The sequence below is a fragment of the Acipenser ruthenus genome, chromosome 12 (genome assembly GCF_902713425.1).
Source record: "Acipenser ruthenus chromosome 12, fAciRut3.2 maternal haplotype, whole genome shotgun sequence".
Lineage (NCBI taxonomy): Eukaryota > Metazoa > Chordata > Actinopteri > Acipenseriformes > Acipenseridae > Acipenser > Acipenser ruthenus.
This window is the reverse complement of record NC_081200.1, coordinates 38,770,076-38,787,626: the sequence shown is the minus strand read 5'-3', so window position 1 is coordinate 38,787,626 and position 17,551 is coordinate 38,770,076.

Below are 17,551 nucleotides of genomic sequence, written 5' to 3'. Positions count from 1 at the left end.
TAAGAACTAATTACCTGAAGTAAAGAAGTCCAGTATATTCATGTTTTGGTTTTGGTATTTTTAATATAAAATGTTCATCTAATTGGCGGAGAGCTTACCAGCAGTGTCATGGTGCAGCAGTTTAAAGGTTCCTTTATTTGTTCTGTTCTCTATCCAACTTCCTCATGCAAGAGGTTAAATATTAAAGGGACCCTTTTAGACTCCTGTCCCATGACACTGCTGGTAAGCTCTCATGTATACTGTGAATTCAGTTGGGGGGGGACGGGGGGGACAGGTTAGCGATTGCACTCTGTAGCATCCACCTCCTCTGCTGGAGGAACCTGTGTGTCCAAGCAGCAGTGCCTGGTAAGTTACTGCAGTGTTCCTTCAGAGCGAGTCCCTGCTGCTGCTACCACTTACTACATCAGTGAAGCAGGTCCTCATCGCCAGTTTACTGCCCTGCAGAGACTCACTCACAGCACTAGGGGGCGCAGCCTTGTTAATTAAGCACCAGCTGAATGGAGCTGTGTTCTGAGTGGATAAGGCTGATTGTTGTTTAACTGCTGACTTGAGACCAGTGCCCCTCATGTCTGGTACCTGTCCAGTCCAGGTGTTTATACCAGTTAGGTTGGCAATTATTCATTTGAACCTGCTGAATACCTCAACTGGACCTTTGAGAAGTGGAATTGAGAACCACTGCTTTAGACTTTTTATATAGACAGTATTCAGTATGTCTCCGTGTTGCCAAGTTACCCAAAACCAGTAAATGATTCACAGGTGGATTGATCAATAAATACAATGGGGATGTGTGGACTTTTTCTTCTATAAAAACAGGATCGCTGGGCCGTTCACTTGATGGAAAAACATGGTCAGTTCTGTTGATGTGTTTTGGACCTAGACTGCTGTTTTAAGATACTGCTGATACATTTTAACAGGACATCAGGGTTCTCAGTTACCAGCACTATAATGTGATATAAAGGGAGTGGTGATCATCTTTGTGCTCTTGGTTTGTTTTCAATACCTTTTTTACACATTGTTTTCATTTGTTTTGACTGTGTGCTCATTTTATTTACTGCTAGTTCTATAAAGTGTCTGAGTGTGCGCCGGAGCCTCTGTGTTCTGTTTTTTAATGGGTTCAAGGTTTTTTTTTTTCCTGATTGTTCTCGTTTTAGCCGATTTCGGATAAATTGTTTTATGATTTTATTTTGCAGACAAAAACTCTTAACGAAAGAGGTGAATATATGAAAACAACAGAGAAAATGGCATATACCCAAGAATAAGCCCATATGTACGATAACACTAGTGCGACTGATTTATGAGTAATATTGTTCTGTTTAAATCGGTTGCAACTTGGATCATTAAGAAAGACTGTTGTGTTATGAAGTCTTTCCATTTTGCTTTATCGTTATTGTATTTCCTGTTTAATCTGTATTGTATTGCCATTTGAAAAAAGAATGGATTGAGTCAGGTGGTAGAGCGGATAAGTGGCTATCACAAGTAATCCTATACATTCACTGGGGTTTGCTGGGAGAAATCATAGTGATGATGTTGACGTATCCTGGAGCAGCTAATGTTACTAAGATGATTATCCCCTCATTTCGCAAAGCAGTCTGAAAATGGGAATTTCTGTGCTGCTTTACATTGATGCTAACCCTTTTGAAACCTCCTCTGGCATTATCTGCACAGTGGGCTAATTTCCCCTTTCAAGCATGGAGCTTTAAGGCTAAATCCTGCCAGATGTACACGTCGGAACCAAGGTGGAGATGTTAACAGGGATTGAAACAAGACTCCTTTGCATAGCAGCTCCATCCATTCCAGGTTTTACTACGAGCTTGATTGGGCACCATGTACAGGTAACAAGCTAAAGTGTGTCTTATTTAATTCCTAGTAAAACCAGTAATGGATCAAACTACTAGGATTTCAGTTACCCTTAATGTGTGTAAGTTTCAGCACAATCGCATACACGGTTTTCTAGAAATGTGTAAATATATAATTAACTGTAACATACAGATGGCCGGACACCTCCATTTATCCAAATATATTCAGTAACTAAAGTATGTCCTGAGGAAGGGATAAATAATAAGTACTAAAGGTACTTGAAGATACCTGACAATGTAGATGACGAAACTGATGATTAGATCTCTTCAGAAATCAATGTGCAATTTATTTTGTGTGAAAGTGAAAGGAAAATGAACAAAACTTGGAGGAAGCCAGCCATCCCAGAAAGCTGTTTTGTATGCTGTTAATCTTAGCTCTCTCCTATATTGTTACAGTTAAAAAAAAAATTCAATCTAAAAGGAGATGTTCGCTGTTTTCACCCGCAGAAATAACAGGGTTTGAACACAAGAAAATACTTAACTAACTAATCTAGTGCTGTGCAAACCTTCCTCCCCCAAGGCTAATTAACACCACCCTTCTATGCCATTCTCACGCAAAGACTTGAAGTATAATGTGTTCATTCACTCACATTTCTCGATGAGACACTTTTGGCTTCATTTGAAATCATACCACGTCGTGGTTTTGCTTTGAGCAATTACATGCGCACCTTCATTGCTGAAAAGGGGTTTATATAACAATGTTAAAGATATTAGATTTTTTTTTCCATAAGAATGTGATTCCAGCTGTCCCAATAGCTCTAATGAGATAATCACCCCAGCTACACCTTTTGACAGGTTGCACCCTCAGGTAAGAGAGCTGCAGCTTTGGCACATAATAGTACGGATGTTTCCCTCTCAGTGGGTATGACAGTTTTATTACTGAAACTTGTTTATACTTTGTCAGTTATTTTCTTTGCTTGAAGTGCCAATAGTTGGGTAAACTGAAGCAGCAGAAATAATTAAAATCATTAAATGGATCCTTGTCTCAAATGTCATGTTTAAAGAATGTCAGATTTCATTTTCTTGTGTTTTTCTTTCTCCCTTTACCCTTTTCTGACGTTTCCAATCATTCCTATTTATTTATTTTTTTAATGTGTTTGAACCTGAGTTCAGGGGCTGGTCTTCAGTTCCAGTTGCCTGCCACATAATGCTGGTTAGATCAGACAAATCATCTTTTTATATTAGTAAATGAAAGCAAAAGGAAACGATCCACAATAGCTGGTCACAAGCTCTTCTTTCTTTCTTCCTTCTTTTTTTTTTAATTTTGTCGTTGCCAATTATTTTTATTATTTTCTCCCAATTTGGAATGGCCAATTATTTTTAGGCTCAGCTCACCGCTACCACCCCTGCGTTGACTTGGGAGGGCGAAGACGAACACACGCTGTCCTCCGAAGCTTTTTTTCACACTGCGGACTCACCATGCAGCCACCCAAGAGCTGCAGCATCGGAGGACAACGCAGTTCTCGGGCAGCTTACAGGCAAGCCCGCAGGTGCCCGGCCAGACTACAGGGGTCGCTGGTACGCGGTGAGTCAAGGACACTCTGGCCAACCTAAACCCTCCCCCCCCCAGGCGACGCCCGGCCAATTGTGTGCCGCCCCCTGGGAGCTCCCGTCCACGGTCAGCTGTGGAATAGCCTGGACTCAGACCGGCGACGTCCAGGCTATAGAGCGCATCCTGCACTCCACGCGGAGCGCCTTTACTGGATGCGCCACTCGGAAGCCCCCATAAGCTCTTATTTCTAACACACTTTGGCTGTTCTGACCTGCGACATGCATCAAGAGCAGGCAACTAGACCCGCCGAGCTGCTCCTGAAATCAGGTAAAAGCTGCTTGTTTTTTTAAACTATTATTAGGAGGAACTTGCTGGAATCCTAAAAGGTTCAAATGGATCATGTGATCCACAGTGGTTTGAAGATTCTAAGGCTGTTGGGAGTTCTTGGGATGCAACCGCTGTGTCTCCGGTGAGTCACTGGCCCCTTGATAGGTACCACAAGGTAAAAGCAGTTCCATATGGACAAATCTTACTTTTTGAATGAAACCCTGGTTTACCATGCAGTGATGTTCCTTTCTAACTGAGAATTTGAAGAAATCTCATTAAACAGTTTTTTTTTTAATTTTCAAGGTACGATTCAACAGAGTAATTTATTAGCTTTTTAATTCGGTTATATTAACCAAATCCCATTTCGTACCACTTTTTAGCATTACAGTATCTGTGCCTGCTGTTGTGCTGCAGATCTTGTGGTTGTTTTGCTTGCTTTATTTTTCACATTAAGCAGCAGTAGGTAAACATTTCCTGTGCTGTAGTGGTCAATAAGACCATTGGAGTAAATCTGACCTACAAGCCAAGAAGTGAATCAGTACCAGGAAACAACAACAAGAAATACAATAAAATTAAAAAATGGGCCCAGTGATACTGTTGTAGCTTCAAAGTATATGTTTAAACTATAGCATTGCATCTGAAAAATATGCATACTAAAATCATCATTATCATCATCATCATCATCATCATCTAATTCTCTTTAGCACAATGAAATGGGGATCATTGATAATGTTGCTTATGGTAACAGGAATAAAGAAAATGGATTACTTGGTGGTAATGGTGGTAGTAGTAGGTTGAAATATCAGTTATCTTAACAAATGTATTCTTCATCTATCATTAACTTTCATTTTCTGTTTCAGCCATCTTGATGACTTTTTACAAGTCGGAACAGTGTGTTGGAGGGGGCCAGTGAAATGGTTACACACTGGTGTACGTGATGCACTCGGGGGATATTTTAATGAGTTGTATGAGGGATACAGTGAGGGCACACATACAGTGAGGGCACACTGAGTTTTGAACAGTCATCAATAGCTGAAACAGAAAATGATATGAAGCGGATCTAAACAAGCAAGTAGAATAAATATCAAAGCTCAAAAATGTCATGTACATACCAAGTTACTTTTTAAATACCGGATGCTTATAACCTGACTTGCCCAACCAGCCTGCAGACTACATTGTTACAGGTGTGGGTTTGTTTCACTTGCACCTCTATAATATGTGCAAAAATAATTAAACTCATCTTGTGAATCACTAATGCACTGTGGCAACCGCATCACATCAATGCAGGTACAGGGACTGAGTGAGTCGGAAGTATCTTAATTGCTTGTAATTCTGAGAGCCTGCCAGCTGCTCTTGAACTGTTCCAAGCTGTCATTTACTGCCCTTCCAAACCTTCAATGCTGGTGCCGTGTTGTACTTGATGCTTCCCAGACTGTGGGCCAGCGAAGCAAGCGACGTCAGGCCCATTTCCCAAAACATTAACGATTGTTTCAGAAGAGCTGACGAGTTTAAACAGCCCTTTTAAAGATTTGTAAACGGCGCCCATTCTATCAGAAAAAAGAAAAACACCACACGAGACAACACTAATTAATTAATTAACGACACCTGTTTGAAACCACTGCTTAGTGATGAGACGCTTCACGCGTTCACATGGACGCTCGAGCCCTGCTCTCAAAAGTTACCTCTTTCAGTGGACAACAAGGATTATTTCAGACAAGCAGAGGTAAATAAATATCTTAAATAAGTCATAGTGTAAATGGTACTGCTGTGGCCTGTTAGTCTGTAACTAACAGGCCAAAGCAGTGGGTTGGGGGGTAGGGGTGTCCTCGACTCACCACGCACCAGCGACCCCTGTAGTCTGGCCGGGTGCCTGCGGGCTTGCCTGTAAGCTGACCAGAGCTGCGTTGTCCTCCGACGCTGTAGCTCTGAGGTGGCTGCATGGTGGGCCTGCAGTGTGTAAAGAAGCGGTCGGCTGACAGCACACGCTTTGGAGGACAGCATGTGTTCGTCTTCGCCCGCCCGAGTCAGCACAGGGGTGTTAACGGTGAGCTGAGCCTAAAAATAATTGCGGAGAAAATAATAAAAACAATTGGTGACTACTACATTTAAAAAATAAAAATAAAAAATAGCGATGGAGAGCATATGCAAAAGTGTTATAAGTGGGTTGTTTTGTGTTTGTAACTGGAAATTGATAATGTTACATTGCTCCGGTGAAACACCCCAACATTTTGCCTCTTGTCACCCTAACCTTTAGTTGGCATTGGTGGAAACAGCCGGTGAATGTAACAAGACAGCCATAGTCCAATTGGAGTACAGCCACTCAACAGTTGACATGCCAAGGTGTCACATGACTATTAGGAATGAGAAGCCACAGCCAACAGCAAAGTTAGCTAAAGTGCAACAAAATCAAGAAAAAAAAGTGTGGCATTTAACAGTCTATAAATGCTATGCAAATTCCGTTTGTGTGCGTGTGTGGTCATATAAAGATTGTGTACTGTAATATATTGCAATGTGATAAATTGTTTTCGAATGAGTCATTTCCTTGACTCGCACGTTAAAATTGTTTAATAGAAGGCGATGTTCCTGATCGCTCCCTTTTTTTGGTTCTTTGTGTATGCCTGTTACACTGTGACAGGTGCAGAAATTATGTATCTGTTTTGATAGCTGTCACTTTGATTGGCAGGGTTGTTCCGCGAGTGTAAAGATGCATCAGATTCTATAATAATTAATAGCTTGCAACATAGAGGAAGTTATGTGTTAAGGCCCACAGTAAGTCCATACATTTATACCAAGCTGGCTGAAAACATTCAAGGTAGGATGTTTCTTTAAAGCAATATCCTCCTGGCTCCAGTGTTAAACCTTAAACCTGCAGTGTTGTTTGTAGGGCCCATGTGTAGTGGTCTTTTAATATAAGCACAGAATGGATCACAATACCTGGGATTAACAGACCATAGTGATAGCTCTGTCAATCAACCGAGGCAGTAATGATCACCATAGTTCTAAAATATTACTAAGTGTTGTTTCCTATGGTTGCCCTAGCTCTAACCTAGCACCATTACGGTAATAATTACTAGGTGGTGCAGAGAACTTTTGTGTAGATCTTATTAATCTGACGCTCCTGCTGCCTGACACTGACAGCATTGTTGGGTATATTCCAGGGGTTCTTTATAGAACAGTTCCAGTTTATTTATAGAGCACTTCCTTTCTCTAGAACTCAACTGAACGATTGGGTTTTAGGAGGTGCGCAATATCCTGAACAAAGGTAGCGGAGACCGGGGACAGTTATATCACGGGACGATTGTAACACCTTGAATTTCTCCAATCAGAAGCAAGCTAGAGTGACATCACTCACTCGGCACATGCTCATGCTCAGCCTGCCTGTGCCAAAGTCCTGAGATTTTACCTAGAAGAATTTTTTTTTCCCCCTAATTTTCTTGTTGTGATATATACCTGTGTTACCCAGTTTATGGATCCAGGCTTTCAGCATTCCCATCCCTGATCTCTTATAATTGATGCAATCGATTGCTCTTAGCTTTGTTGTTTCTTGCTGGAACAGTAGGTTACGTAATGGCTCCCTGGGCTGCCGCCAGTTACATAAATGGCCTTATATGACAATTTTGTATTTTTCAATAAAGATATTCAGTTTTTGAGTTAAATAAAAACAAACATATTTGCTTAATGTGAAAATGTATCTTATTGAATAAAACATTCAGTTCTTGAGTTAAATTAAATCTGGTGTTATTTATTTAATTATTCTTCACAGAATGTTATATATGACCCCCCCCAAGGCCAGGGTCAATTGTAACATTGCACCACTTACATTTCAAGCGCTCTTGCTGTATGTCTATCGACTCTTGAAACAGGTAGCTATGGGGATTGGTAGAGGATGGATGCAAGTTGTTTGTGTCAAAGTCTGGTCAAATTATCTCACATAGTCTGTGCGTAATGGAGAGAAAGGTACAAAATGTTACATCTGTACCCGGTCTCCCCTACCCTAAAATACACTAACCACCAACCAGGGTCTGTTTGTTTGTTTTTTACATCAGGGCTATGGAAAGAGATATTAATTATTATTATTATTATTATTATTATTATTATTATTATTATTATTATTATTATTTTGTAGCCGGTTTTTTTCTGCTAGGAAGGAAAAGTGGAGATTATAAATTCAGCGAGGACAGGGATTTTGTAGAACAAGCTCGGGGGAGGTTGGTCGTCATTGCAATAAATGCTTTCATTGCTGTCCTGTCCCTGCTTCACTCCCCCACCCGGCTGGGTCTCTTTGAATGAATTTGCCAGCTGACCTGATTGAGATCAGTCCCATAGGAATGGGCCAGTAGGTACCTACTAGCCTACTAACCCCTAAATCTACCCCCTACCCCTAAACCTAATGTCTACCAGTAACCTAATCTCAACCCCTAAACCTAACTGTGTTACTATTAAAGTAATTTTTACAATTATTTCAACACCGCTTTTTAGCGCCCTCTAGCGGCTACTACATCTGACGTCCATTTAAGCGCTTGATCCGAACCTACTCTTCATGTTAGGACGCTAGTAGGTACCTACTGGCCCATTCCTATGGGATGATTTTTGCTTGATAATGTCCCATTGAATCGACTGAAATCAATCAGATCGGTTTGTATTGGCAGGGTAACTGGAAGAAAACGTTTTTGTTTGTTTGTTTGTTTTTTTTAATGCAGGAAGCGGTTCCATATACACTGGTTAGTAAAGAAGTCTTTAAAAACATATTGGGTTATACATTATCTGAGGAATTCCAAAAAAACAACTCTTCTTTAACTGGTTGTATAAGGCCAAACTGGTTTATAAGGTGGTAAACATAACCTCGCTTCTTCCTATTTGACCAATTGTCCATTATTCAAAACGTGCTATTAAAAATATAGGTTTAAAAATCAATAACATACAAATAATAAATGTGCCATGAAGTTAACTAGCCTACACCACCAGGAGGAATCTCATATCCTCATCACACCCGCAGCTAAGTTTAGCAGCCTCGTTAATAAACGGAAGCGTTCAATAAAGTTTAACCAGTGCTTGCGGGTCAAGAATGTGACCATCTGACAAATGACATGATTCCTCTCGCAACTGAACTCCCCTTCGAATTAATTCTGATCCCACAGGACCAACCAGAAACCCAGCACGCACCCAATCCCAGACTCAATTGCAAGGTCACTCAAAGTTGACTTTCTCAGAGTCGCTGGCAGGCACCGACGGCGACTGTAGACGAAACTGAATCTTTACATCTTAAACACTTCTTGACAAAAAGGATTTGCATACTAGTTTAGAAGAAGAGACGAAGGCTGAATGGAAGCGGTAAAGGAAAAAAGGAGTTTTCTCTCTCCCAAATGCCACGAACTCCAGCCAAAGCAACTAGAACCCAGCCAGAAAGCCGCGTGAATGATAATACGCGTGTTTGTTTAATCTTTGGCGCAGGAAATCAAATACTCTGTACAATTTGTTCACAAGTATTTTGCAATAGTGTCCGCTTCTCCGAATCCTGTTGACCTAGGTCACGAGTGCTCAATACTGTACCAAAACATTTTAAAAGCAAAGACTATGGGTCATACATGCTAAGAAATAACGTAACGAAAATAAAATCACAATCTTACGGCCTCGTGTCATTAAACAACTTCTCAAATTCATCGGTAATTACTCTGATTAATGGTCTGTTATGTAATGAGAATGGACATCATAGTATTTGACTGACCGACAGGAAAAGAATGCGGTGAAAGCGAAAAAGGAGGGGCTTGATAAATGGCGTTAGTCATGGCGCTCAATGACTTTAATAAAATACCCATGCCCACGTCCTCGTATTGGTTGGGTTGCGTATTTAGACAGCCGTATGTATGAAAAATGGTAAATCGGGTATTATGTGCTTTGTTAGGTGCAGTGATTACAATTGATAGCGATGATTGAACACGGCCTGTTTCGCAGGTACTGTCCGTAAGCCGATAGTTGCGTGTGCTAATGAAAGGAGCACTCTGTGCTGTTGTGGTAATGTCTTCTGGAAGAAACTAATATAAAACCACCAGTTTGCACTTGAAGTCAAACAAATAATTGTACTCGGAACGCAGGAGACGGATTTCATGCGTGCCTGTTTGATAATCTGTCATTTACGATATGTTTAAATACTTCAAATCCCTCTCTTTTAGATATACTTAATCGACTTGCGGTTGACCCACACAACAAATAGTTGACTTAAAAAAAAGATGTAAACATTTAAATCATGTGTGACTATTAAAATTGTTTAAATTCTTGCAGAAATATCAAACAAATTTCCTTTTGAACAAGCACCTATTAAAGTACGTTAATCGTCTTTCAATAGGAATTTTATGTTCAGTCTTCCTTTTAAACTGTATGTGTGTTTGTGTGTGTGTGTTTAATTGATGCCAAGTCGTAATGACATTCCTGATCTGGAAAAACAAAGTAATTTGATTTTAATTTGGAACCTTTTTTTTTAAACGAAAGGCAAGTTGCTGAATTGACACCTCTAATGGTTAGTTTCTAAAAGCGGCTTCATTTGGAAATGTATTTTGTAATTATTATTAGGCTAACAAAAGGAAAGAGAATGTTAATTTTCCGCTGCAATCAAACCACGAATCCGTAATTATATAGCTCCCCGTGAAGGGCAGTTTTATTTCGGTTCAATTAATATTATTAAACCGCTGCTCTCTTGACAGATCCCTTCCTGAATACTTCCTTTATTAATAATACAGCTTTTCTTTCTTTTTAAGTGTTATTAAAACGGTAGTTTCGGTAATATGATTTACTTCATTTTACTTAGGCCTAGCAGAACAATGTCCGTGTAGCCTATAGCCTATTCAATGTCAACAAACGCGAAAATGATAGCTTGCTTTTTTCTTTTCTCTCTTTCTTTTACTATAATTATTGTGAAAATAGTGAAAATGATTTGTGACTTGCTCTTTTTTTCAGAATAATATCTTTTGAACAGGACACTAAATATTAATTTACACATACAAGCAGTCCCAAAACACGCGTTCTGTATGGATCTAAGCACAGCTTCTGTTAATGTTAAGGCACGTTTCTTTAATTTAGTTGCCAAATATAAAAAAATGATGCGATTATCACACTTTCTGTAATTACACCTGTGCCACATTGTCATTATTAAATTACGATTATTTGATTTACTGAGAAAACATAACAATACTACCCAGCACGAGGGGGTAAAGGATTAGTGTGACTTTTTCAAGACACATTATAAAAAAAGGAATCCACTATATTAACGGGACATGCATGCATATACAAAGCATATCTATACCCTCCTCAAAAACAACAACAGCAACAACACAATTATACTTGTACTGGTATTCGTATTACCATGGCTGACTAAGGAATTAAACACGGACAAGTGTTTTTCAATGGAAGCACTGGCGTGCGAATTGAAGTAGAGTAATTATTGCTTCTGAATTGTGTTCTATTTCTTTTATGTTTTTTTTTTTTTTCAGCAGTCTTTACATGCAGCCACACTTGGAACCGGAGCGGTAGTGACATTAAGGAGGTATGCTTTTGTACGGAACACTTCAAGTTTAAAAAACAAGCCCGATTGAAGCAGAGGAGCTCAATGGGGACCCCTTTGTGGGGAAACACATTGAGTTTTGATTTGGGACAATAGTGTTTCTCAAATTTCTTGCAAAAAAAAAACTGCACTCCCATCTGTGATCTCAGAGCATTCTCCTCTGATTTCCTTTTCTCCGCGATTCATCTGGCAAAGAAGCAGCAGATGCAAGGGACGGAGCTTGCATTTTAATTGCCGGGCATACCTGAAATTGAACAAAACTAAAGCTATTGTCACGTGTTAAGCAGTGTTAAATGCTTAGGAACAGCAGCGTGGCTGTTTAGATGCACTATGTACATGTATGCTAAAGGGATATAGAGGACATACACGTATAGGGGTAAAAAAAAGTATTTGGTTATGTGCAACACGGTAACTTTATGAACTATAACTTAAATGAACAGATCATTAAGTGCTGTGAAAAAGGATCATTTTGTTTGTTATTAATATATAGCCTATATTGACTCTAACTGGTGTTAGCTACAGGCCTAACATGTATTTGGACATTATTATTATTATTATTATTATTATTATTATTATTATTATTATTATTATTATTATTATTATTATTAGTTTATTTGGCAGACGCCTTGTATATGAATGCTTTATAAATGTTAAAGCAATATTGTGAATTATTCTGAACCCTATATCGTGCTAATTGTGTTATTGTTAATCTAAAACGCGTGTATAACACGTTTATACACATGTATTGAACTTTTTCTTTCCTTTTTCTTAACGTTCTGTTCACATTAACTCACTGCGCCCGCACATTTACCGCAGTACGCTGGTAAGAGACATTGCTGGTGCTTTTTAATCCATGCCTGAGGGGGGCAAAAATGAAACGGGGGAGGGGATAGAAAAGGCGTGGACCTAAAAAAAAAAAAAAAAAAAAAAAAAAAAACAGGACCTGAAAATCCATACAATACATGTGAGAATGCTGGGTGCAAACCCGCTCGGTCAGCCCGTTTCTCCCCCCAATTAGAAATAAGAACGTTATTATAGCAGAGGGGGTTGCTGAAGACAAGTCTTTGTTTAAAGCCTCTAGTATTTAAAAAAAAAAATGCAGCAGGGTTTTTTTTCACTAAATGTCTGTAACTTTTTTGAAAGTTTGTTACAGTGACCCTGCTGCATTTGATCTGTGTGTGTGTGTGTGATACACACACACACACACACACACACACACACATAAAACAAGGCTAGGTTTGAAATGTATGGTATAGGCCATATTGATGACTTCTCTGCAGAATTGTATGCAATGAAAATGTCAATGTATTTTTATTTTTATGTTAATTGATTAAAAAAAGAGGGACATGTACGCCCAACAAATGATAGCAGACGCTAAGCGACAAGAGTTGAAAATGTAACTTTTGCATCCTCCATTGACTTCAAAGTATTTTTTTACGCAGCAGCTTCCCTGCTTTAGAACACAATGGCCAGGCTCCTTTGCGATACATCATTTATAAAGGCGAGTAGTTTTAAACATAAAGAATCGTCTTATATACAAAACAATTAACATCAATGAAGCATGCACTATACCGGAGAACTTTTCATTTAAAATAATAATAATAATAATAATAATAATAATAATAATAATAATAATAATAATGGATATGTATGTGTGCATGTGCACAAGTGCTCCGCACAAAAGAGTCTTCAGAGTAACAAATAAAAGCTTATTTTGCGCAGTTATTTTAGGGCTTTGTTCGTTGCCTTAAGGGGGATGCTTCCATTTGTGTAAGAGCGCTTCATCACAGGGGCTTTTCATGTGAACCAGAGGGTTAAGAACCTAATGAGCACTTGGTGAGGTGATGAAGCGTGTAAGGAGAGCATGGTTTCCCCAGATCCTGAGCTGCTGCGCGTCCCTCCTATCTGCTACTCTAACCTCTGGTAGCTAATAATCTCGGTGGTTTAGCGGGGAGTCCCCGGGAGGCAATCCGGGGTCCAGCCGCGCTCAGGCGGGGCTGCAGCAGCCAGAGAGGTCGCTAGAATACCCCACCAGGGTGCTGGAGGACCAGAAACATGCTGCTACATATGTTGGGTCAAGCGTCCCCTTTGTGAAAACCTAAAAAGGTGTAAAAACTCAATCATCTGTAGCTTTTTTGTTAAAAAGGAGAAAACGCTTTCCATGCATTTGTTGCATAATGTATTGTTAAAAGTAAGAATGTTGAATTGCAAACTGTTCTCCCAGTCACTTTTAATTAGCCGCTGGTATTTAATTAGAAATTAGAAGGAAAGAAACCGGCCAATTAAAACTAGCTTAGTTTTGCACTCCTATTTCAATACAGAAGACGTTATCACCCGCGGCATTTGATAGATATTTGAAAGCGTTGTTTGAGGCTGGTACTGTGTGTATCAATTAATGATCTATCTATTTTGAAGCAATTGGTGAAGCTGAACGGTTTTACGCAATAAACAACATAATTATGGCGACATTATTTAAAAAAGTAACAAATAACGGAACACAAAACAGCTTCTTGTTTTTGACATGCTGGTGTCAGCATTTCACAATCGCACACGTTATAGTTTTTTGTTTGTTTTTTGGTTCAGGATAGCGGCGCATTAAAATCAATCTGGTTAGTTTCTAGTAGGATTAAGTTAACCCTTGTTCTGTTTCTAGTTGATATTGTCGACTATTGTGTTAATCCGTTTCTTTAAAAGTATTTGCCTTTGCTTTTTTAGTTTGTATATGTTTAGCACTATACATCACTGACTTCATTGAAATTGTATTGCAGTATTTCCATGCTATAACCAATAGGCTACATCAAATATCGCTGGAGACTTTTCTAACACTGTTCAACAGCCTGTATGAACCCATAGCTAACTTTACACTGGGATGCAAGTGTCCAGTAGAGTCCCCTTAATCAACATGGATTTAGTGACCAGCCTTCTAAATTATGACCAATGATATAACGCACAGTGAATATTTACCGTGGAAACGTATACAGCGTTTATTGGAATACGGTCGCCTGAGTGGCATTACATTATAATTAAAATATAATTATTTTTTTTAAGGTGGTAATTTTCATTCGTGTAAGAGCGGTTCCGAGATAATTACTTTTAATGTCAAAAAGATTTAGTTTAATATCATCTCTATTAGTCTCTTGGTTTGGGTAATTAAAGGTGCAGATGACGGCGGCGGGGAAACAGATGGCATTTGCTTACAGTGATTCGGTGTGCAAACAATGGAAAAAGTCAATGGCATGGGCCCGTGGAACACAAAAAAGCCGAGAGACTGAGAGCGAGTACTTACATTAGCAGGTACACTAGAATTGCCATCTGCGTGAAAAGGTACAAAAAAGCCATTAAGGGATGAGAAAGAACTCGGGGATACAGAAGGTTGCGAACAAAAAATGATTAATATATCTGTGTAAATTAAGTCTTTACTTTGATGAGGACGTGAACATAAATAAATACATGTCTCTGTAACTCGATATGTCATGATGTAGCTATATGTCATATAAGAAGAAAGGAAAGTACAGTTTACAGCTGAAGCGCCGATATGCTTTACCCTTTGACGCATTTATTCAAAACGACATATGGGACAGATTCGCGAGGGCATTCAAATTGATTGGTATTAATAACGCGAATGTAATGGATATCTTTAAACAGACTCGCTTGGTGGTGATGGTTTTTATAAGGGATATGACAATAGACTGTTTTTCAATGATAAATATAAATATGGACTTGGATAGAGAATAGCCTGTGTAAATAAAGATATATGTACAGTAATTATCTGCGTTTCTCAGTTGCCAAAACATATTATTATTATTATTATTATTATTATTATTATTATTATTATTATTATTATTATTATTATTATTATTATTATCCTAACCCTTATCCTATATAATTCTCAGTAATGTAGCATTTGGAGCTTATTTATATCTTATATATAGTCTACGAATAAAATATAATTGTATTAGGCGTAGTTTCAGTAATATAAGAATTCTACCTATATGCATTCATACACACATATAAATGCCTATAAGCCTATGCCAGATTGTGCCATATAAAATGATAGTTTTCACGAAAGCCTTTGGAAAGAGTAAACGCGATGGCGTCTGTCTAAGTGCATTAACTGCTTATTAATAAAACAAGATGCAAATCTGCTCCACTAATCTCCTTGAGTTAATAAGAAATACTTTTTGTTTGTAATTTGGGAATGATGGTCACCATATTGATTAAGAACATGTATGGTGCGAAATTTGTTTTTGCAACAACAAACAAACACAAATATTAAAACGTGTTCTAAGTAGTAAAACTTAAATATATAAATAAATAATAAAGCAGGTCTGTGCGAGAGCTATAATTGAGATCAGGGCTTAGCCTTGTCCTCTTGAGTCAAACTCGAGTCGATGTAGCTTATGATAGTGCTTGATATGCTGATCTAATAGTTGCAGATAACATAACCTAATCCTAATGGGACGGAGGTTGTGTTACTTATTTATTTATTTATTTATTTATTACTTGTGTGGCTCCCTTTACAAAATGAAATTCTCAGATATATAAAATTATGTTTTGCTTATAGAAGGATGAATACAATTCCAATAATTAAACCAAAACCCAATTTAATAAACCGTCTGATTACTTAGTCAGAGGAAAACACATTTTAAGCCTTTTGCCAGAGCATTTTTCACCTTCTGAAACTCATGGTTAACCTTTCAAAACTCAGGTTTATTGGTGTACAAAAAATACAAATAAAAATAACGCCGATAACAATTGTCATTTTTTTTTTTTTTAAATATGAACCGTTTTGTATGCAAAGAAAAAAAATAATGATTGATATTATACCAAATGCAACATTCTCTCTATAAAACGGTAGGTGTCCGAGGTGTCGTTTACGATACAAAAATACAAACATTTTAATGAAATATATCGTAGAAGTAGGCCTACGTAATTTATGAAAATAAGGTTTAGTTATTTTATTTTTTGGTCGTGAAAATGTTAATAAACACCTATCAAATTAATAGAATGAAATTAAAGGATGGTTTTAATTTAGAAAATGTAAGAGATTTCAAAATGTGATTTATAAAATAAAATCTAATCTACAAAACTACTGGTCAAAAAACGTGCATACAATATTTCTTCCAATAAATTGTATTTTGTTTCAACAAAATGAAATAATAATAATTTCAGATCATTAATATCCGAATAATAAGCTATATCTATCTCCGCCAGAATGTAGCTGCACGAAAACTTAATTAAAAAAATCACGGAATAAAATAATGGACATGAGTAATTATTACATCAAAAGACTTTCTGGAGGGTTTCCAGACCAGTCGGGTAACCAATGCAAGAGTCTGTTAATGACCTGTTTCTTGTTTGTTAACCAGACCTAATCTGAACCCTTTATACGCGTTGCTCTGTAGTTAAACCTGAACCATCCCAACCAATTCTTCGACATCAAGGCTCCGCGTTTGTTTAACGGAGAAGGGCTGTTCATGCGGAAAGAACGACATGGGACCCGCTGTGAAACAGACTACAGATCGAACAAGGGAGCTGTAGGGTGACTTTGATACGTAAATCTACAAGCACCAAAAGAAACATGAAATAGTTTGAATTCCATCTATATACGATAAACAAGCGTGATTCGACTTCCGAATGTACTGTTTTTACTGTCGCGTCGAAGGCAGGTGTGGATCTTATGCACCATTAATTAATTAATTAACAAGCTGGTTGCGCGGGCATTTGTTTAGCTAATTAAAGATAATTAGCAGGAAATCCGGAGACCGAAAAAAAGTGAATTGCTGTCTGAGTGTTTATAGTGGTTCTTATTAATTACATACGGTAGGATCTGGGATCTTACTAACTTAAAAGCGATGCGCTTGATCACAAGGGAAAAGACTACAGAAGTTCTCAGGACTGTCTCGTCCATTTAAACGCGAATCTTTCTTTTTATCAATGGACAGGTTAGTTTAATGAAAGTATGAATACGTTCACTTACCCTACCTGGCATCAGAACGGTTACACACAGGTGACGTCATCCGGAACAAGGGTACAGTGATGAGATCGCTTTGAAATGCATGAAACTCAAATCAAAAATTCAATTATTATTATTATTATTATTATTATTATTATTATTATTATTATTATTATTATTATTATTTTAGTGGATAACAATATTCATCTAAAGAGGCTCTTTTATTCTGGTAAAAAAAAAAAAACTGCATTTAGAATAATTACCTCAAGAACAATGTAATGTTTAGCCAGTTATTTTCAAAAGCGATTATTTTTTCTTAGTGTCAATAATAAAAGGGCAATTTGTAGCACAAAATAACCTATAAT